This window comes from Macrobrachium rosenbergii, chromosome 53, assembly GCF_040412425.1.
Source record: "Macrobrachium rosenbergii isolate ZJJX-2024 chromosome 53, ASM4041242v1, whole genome shotgun sequence".
NCBI lineage: Eukaryota > Metazoa > Arthropoda > Malacostraca > Decapoda > Palaemonidae > Macrobrachium > Macrobrachium rosenbergii.
In genome coordinates, this window is record NC_089793.1 from 7,486,824 (window position 1) to 7,492,823 (window position 6,000).

Genomic DNA, 6,000 nt, shown 5'->3' on the forward strand with positions numbered 1-6,000 from the left:
CCCCACAAAGGAGTCCTGAAATATAGTGGGGTTTTTTTATCCTGCTGTCCAAACTCTCTATTTCTTCTTAGTGCAACTGTGGGGTTTTACCCCAGTTCTACTTTACTGTAGATCCTTGTAATTCAATTCTATTAATTTCTGAATCTCTTTATTTTCTTGCTGTCAAACCACTCCAACTCCCCTCTTTCTCTGTCTTAAGCGCTGAATGGTCTAATGTGCCATAATGCTGGGCGCTGACAGCCGTAATTTCGTAAATCACCCACAAAACCTGATACGCCGTTACACGCTTAACAGTAAACTGTATATCGTTCCTTGAGGTGATTATTGTTTAAAGATTCGTGGGTTGATTTTGTTAGATATTCTGTTTATGACCGATGTTTATACTATTCAGAAGTGCTCAATTTGGTAGCTAACTTGAGCTTGAGTTCGTAAATGTTCCATTTGCAAATCCCAAAATCGACAAATATCTGAAATCCTAGGAAAAATTAAATAATTTTATAAATGTTTAAACATACCATCACTTGTCACTGAAATCTGGGGGAAAATCATAATGATAACAATAACAAAAACCTAACAATATTGTGCAACAAACAACCCTTTACCGAACAACCGGGGAAGAAATAAAACCATTGTCGAAAATTATTTTTTCCCAGCATCTTACCTCAAACACACACACACACACACACACACACACACACACACACACACACACACAGCGAGCTTATCGCGGAACGCCTCCTCTTCTCTAATATTTACTGAGGATCCTCTGAGCCAACTCGCGGCGAACCGAGTCTCAGAAGCCTCTGGGAAAAAGACCAGTGCCAAGTTAAGAAGTCCTCTCTCCATTAAAGGACAGATTTCTCTCCCGTCGATTGAGTGGGTTGTCGTCGGTATTCTCCTTATATTTATTGTTCTAACTCTCCGCAGTGTTTAGTTCTCCTCTCGTTCTTCGGAATGTTTGTTCTTGTTCCTTATTAGGTTTTCCCCTCGACGGGAGACTGAAGTCTTGAGGCCGTCTGAATATTTCGGTTGTGAAAGATTCCCGTGGCACCAAGACACCTCCCTCCGCCTACCCCACCCCCATCCCCCGAACACTCCTCCTCCTCCTACTCCTGCTACTACTAATAATAATAATGCTACTACTACTGCTGCTACTACTACTACTACTACTGCTGCTGCTGCTGCTGCCATCCCCCGAACACTCCTGCTGCTGCTTACCCTAATAATGAAACTGTTAACGACAATCACAGTAATAAAGAGAAACGCCACACGGGAGAGTTAACTTTGAAATTATCATTTTTACACGAAACAGAACAAAACATACAGTAGATTTTTCAACGCGTTTCGACTCCTGCAAGATACAATTATCATTTTAGACCTGAATATAAAGAAAGTATGACGATTTTTCCTTAAATAAATATGGAATTAAATCAAAACGCAGAAACGCCTTACACATTGCAAACTAAAATCACAAACAACGACTCAGTGTAAAAATTATTTTACATGAGCAAACTAGAAAAAAATTTATTGTAGTGACACATGAATCTTATGTGGGTCTTGAAATACTGAATTTAACTAGCGAGAGTGCATTCCTCACTGCAAACCAAGTCTTTCAAATATTACGAAAATGGTCCAGAATAGTAGAAGGATATCTCACATGATCAAATTACAAAGAGATTTACTGAAGTAACATAAATTTACGTGGGTCTTAATATCCTAATTTCATCCGACTCGATTCACACTGTTTTAGAATTTTAACCATTGAAGAATTTCAAATTTTTATCGTCCTTCTGTCCTTCTAATACAGTACAGAAGTTCTGTCTTCGAAGCTGCCGTCAGTCATTCAATTATTATTATTATTATTAATATTATTATTATTATTATTATTCCCGTTTCAGATTCTACTAAGGTACATCCGAAAGATTTGCTCCTAAAACAGCGGTAAAAATTGGACCGTAGAATAAAGTTAAAGAAGTTGGACAGCTAGGTGGGAGGAGACAAAATGGAACAGATCAAAGGTTAAAGGCGAAAATCCATGCAGCTGTAAGACAAATGGGATGTTACAAAGATGCTTAAATATCGTCTACAGTGCGCCACACAGGTACAATGCAAGATTTCTCTAGCATCAACAGCAATCCCCTACCCCAACTATTGACATCCCCACCCCAGAGCACCCCCATTACATGGAGAATAAGATGAAAAATAATATATGAGTAGAATTATAATCCTATATACAGCGAGGAGCTATAAAGTCATAGGCATTGTAGAGTTAAAAGTCGAATAATGTGGAGTTCTAAAAATTAAATTACAACTGCACAGCGTAGCTGAAACTAAAAACATATAATAAAGTTAAAAATGAAAATCATAACAGCACAGTGCTGAGTAAAAAATTACAAGATTATAACCCCACACACGGGGCGAGTTGAAAATAATATTGTAACCTCACAGGGGGGCAGGAGTTTTAAATAATATTATGACCCCATGCAGGGGGTTCTTTTTTAAATAAAATTCTAACTCCACAGTGATAAGTTTAAATCAAAATTATGAGCCCACACAGGGGCGAGTTTACAATAAGCTAACCCAACACAGGTGTTTAAAATAAAATCATAACCCCATACAGGAGGTGACTTTAAAATAAAATCATAGCCCTATACAGGAGGTAACCTTAAAATAAAATCATAACCCTATACGAGGAGACTAAAAAAATCATAACCCTATACAGGAGTTGACTTTAAAATAAAACCATAACCCTATACAGGAGGCAACCTTAAAATAAAATCATAACCCTATACAGGAGGTAACCTTAAAATAAAATCATAACCCTATACAGGAGGCAACCTTAAAATAAAATCATAACCCTATACAGGAGGCAACCTTAAAATAAAATCATAACCCCATACAGGAGGAGACTTTAAAAAAAATCATAACCCATACAGGAAGCGACTTAAAAATAAAATCATAACCCTATACAGGAGGCGACTTTAAAATGAAATTATAACAACACACACAGCGAACAATTCAAACAAAACCGATAACAAACCATCGAATCACAACCATCCATCAAACGACGCAAGGCGCGTGACGTCATCACTTCTGTCTTCCGCTTCAGCGAAGTCAAAACAGTGTCTTCTCAGTTTACAAACGTTGTCGGGCGAAATCTCCTTTCGCTCTTATATCAAAGCATAAGCGGCGATGACTCCGTCCGGTCTATATTCTCGGTAACTTATTTTATATGTATAAGTGATCACTCGTCGTCTCTTGAGTCTTTCAGCATACAAGTGTCACTTAAATTTTGCTTGAGAGAGGACGATTTTAGTGAGGAGAAACACGCTCGCTCTCTCTCTCTCTCTCTCTCTCTCTCTCTCTCTCTCTCTCTCTCTCTCTCTCTCTCTCAAAGTAACTTGTTTTATACGTAAGTGATCACTCGTCTTCTCTCGAGCCTTTCAGCATATTAAGAATCACTTAAATTTTGGCTAAGAGACGATGAATTTAGTGAGGAGAAACTCCCTCTCTCTCTCTCTCTCTCTCTCTCTCTCTCTCTCTCTCTCTCTCTCTCTCTCTCTCTCTCTGTATTCAAGCTTCCAAAGAATTTGGTGTTCATTTCAAAGAAGTATCACAAGGTTATAGGGAATAAAAAAAAGAGAGATCAATTATTAGAAAAGAAAAAATATATTAACAAATAAATAAGTAAATAAATAATAATTTCTGTAAATTTTAAAATACAAGGAGAACTGCTTTAGGGTAATAATGCATTGCATCTTCGCTTGAACTTTTGAGGTTCCAATTGCTCAACACCCTCAGCGGTTCCTGTCGAAAAGATATTTCCGTTCCATCTGTAACCTCTCCACCGCTCTCATCCATTTTCTCCCAGAAAGCCTCCAAAAATGGACCACCAGGTCGTCAAATTTCAGGAACCGGCATTAGCGCTCGCTTCCAAACATATCGACTGATGGATGAATTCCTCATGGTTTATGTAAGCCATCCGGAGTTTAAAAATGGGTTTCTCTATTCATCTTTTCGTCATGGGGTATTTCCTCTTCTTATGACTCGCTGTCAGAGCCATGCTATTTCTGTGCGTTTTGTTTATAGATTTTAGAAGTCAGTCATGGTTTTTTTTTACATCAACTCGGAAAAATTACTTAAAAGTACAATTTCTTTTATTCTTCTACTCTCTGGTTTTTGTTGGGACCAGAAAAAAATTAGAGAATATTTTTGCCTCCTCTTCTTTATTTAACTTTGCCACTGGAGGCAAATGTAAACAAAGAAAATTATAAAATCTCGAGAATTAACAAAATAGAAAAAGATGACCTTAGGAACCAAACCGAAATTAAGCGGCTGCATGGCAACATAACCCACACCCGGCCTTTTATGGAGAACGTGTAAATACTTTTATCTGAACAGAATGAACGACAACAGTTAATCAGTTTCACTTTAATCCTAAGCCCAATTACTTTACTGGAAGCCAGGAATTTTCACGCATCGCCGAAAAACGCAAACTAAAACAAGAGTAAAACTGGAATGTGGTTGGCACCGTAGGAATATCTCAGAGGCTGGCACCGTAGGAATATCTCAGAGGTTGGCACTGTAAGGATGCCTCAGATACAGTGGACTGTGGTTAGGGTACTTCATGCCATAAATCATACTGCTATGACGGCCACAGTTGTTGCTACACGACTCTAGAGCAATCAGTCAATCGCTCAGTCCCATGGTATGCTGCGTGACGTCACATGGTGCATTCGGCTGCATAGTAAGAGCGTGATTAAGGTAGACGATCCTTTTTATTTTTGTAAGAGAAAGTATATTAGCTGAGGGCGGGAGACAGCCTAATGTCCTTTAAAAAAAGGGGGGCGTGCATGTTAGAGGGGAAACAGATTAATGTCCGTAGCTTGCCCAGGCCTGATAGGAAAACAGTACTGCGAGCTAACTTCGAAATATCGTATAAGACTAGAACTATTCTGAGAAAAAGGAAGAAAACTTAGCGCTCCATTCCATTTTAATTAATTTCATTAGTTTCTTCAGTAATTACCATTTTCCTCTCTCCATTTCTCCACCCACCCTCTCTCTCTCTCTCTCTCTCTCTCTCTCTCTCTCTCTCTCTCTCTCTCTCTCTCTGCCGACACAAAATAAAATTTATTTTTAGTATGAAAATTTTTCCTAACCCCTCTCTCTCTCTCTCTCTCTCTCTCTCTCTCTCTCTCTCTCTCTCTCTCTCTCTCTCTCTCTCTCTCTCTCTCTATTTCGTTGACAGTAGAGGTTACCGAGTAAACCAGACCTAATTGGCTTACTAAAATAAACAGTTTGCGCTACTAAAGTTGGTGATGAAAAATATACGGGGGGCCAAGCAACCTACAGATTCCTTAGGAGACGTTACTTAACACTGTAAGTATTCTATTATCCTAATATACAAAACACGATGCTGGAATATAACATATGAGTAGAGAAAGAACAACCACATTTTTCCCTGCAGAAATAAGAGGAAATATAAAGAAGGGGAACTGCAATAAGAAAATCGTGACAAGGGGCATTTATCTCTCTCTCTCTCTCTCTCTCTCTCTCTCTCTCTCTCTCTCTCTCTCTCTCTCTCTCTCTCTCTCATAATATATATATATATATATATATATATATATATATATATATATATATATATATATATATATATATAATAATATATATATATAACTATATACATATATATACACATATATGTATATAACATAATAAATATATATACATATATATATGTATATATATATATTTGTTGACAAAATACATACATTATGTGTGCGTATACGTATGTATGAACGCTATACAAACGCTTTTGTACGTTAGCAAACAGCCGTCATTACTCATTATTCTGCAAAAATATTAAGTACATTAATTTTCTTATATTCAAAGCTGCTAACTTAGATTACTGTGTTTTTATATATAACTTCACTTCACTGCAAATGGAAAGTATAGCGTATCACGCAGTCAATATTTAAAAGAGAGGCATTTTAAGCA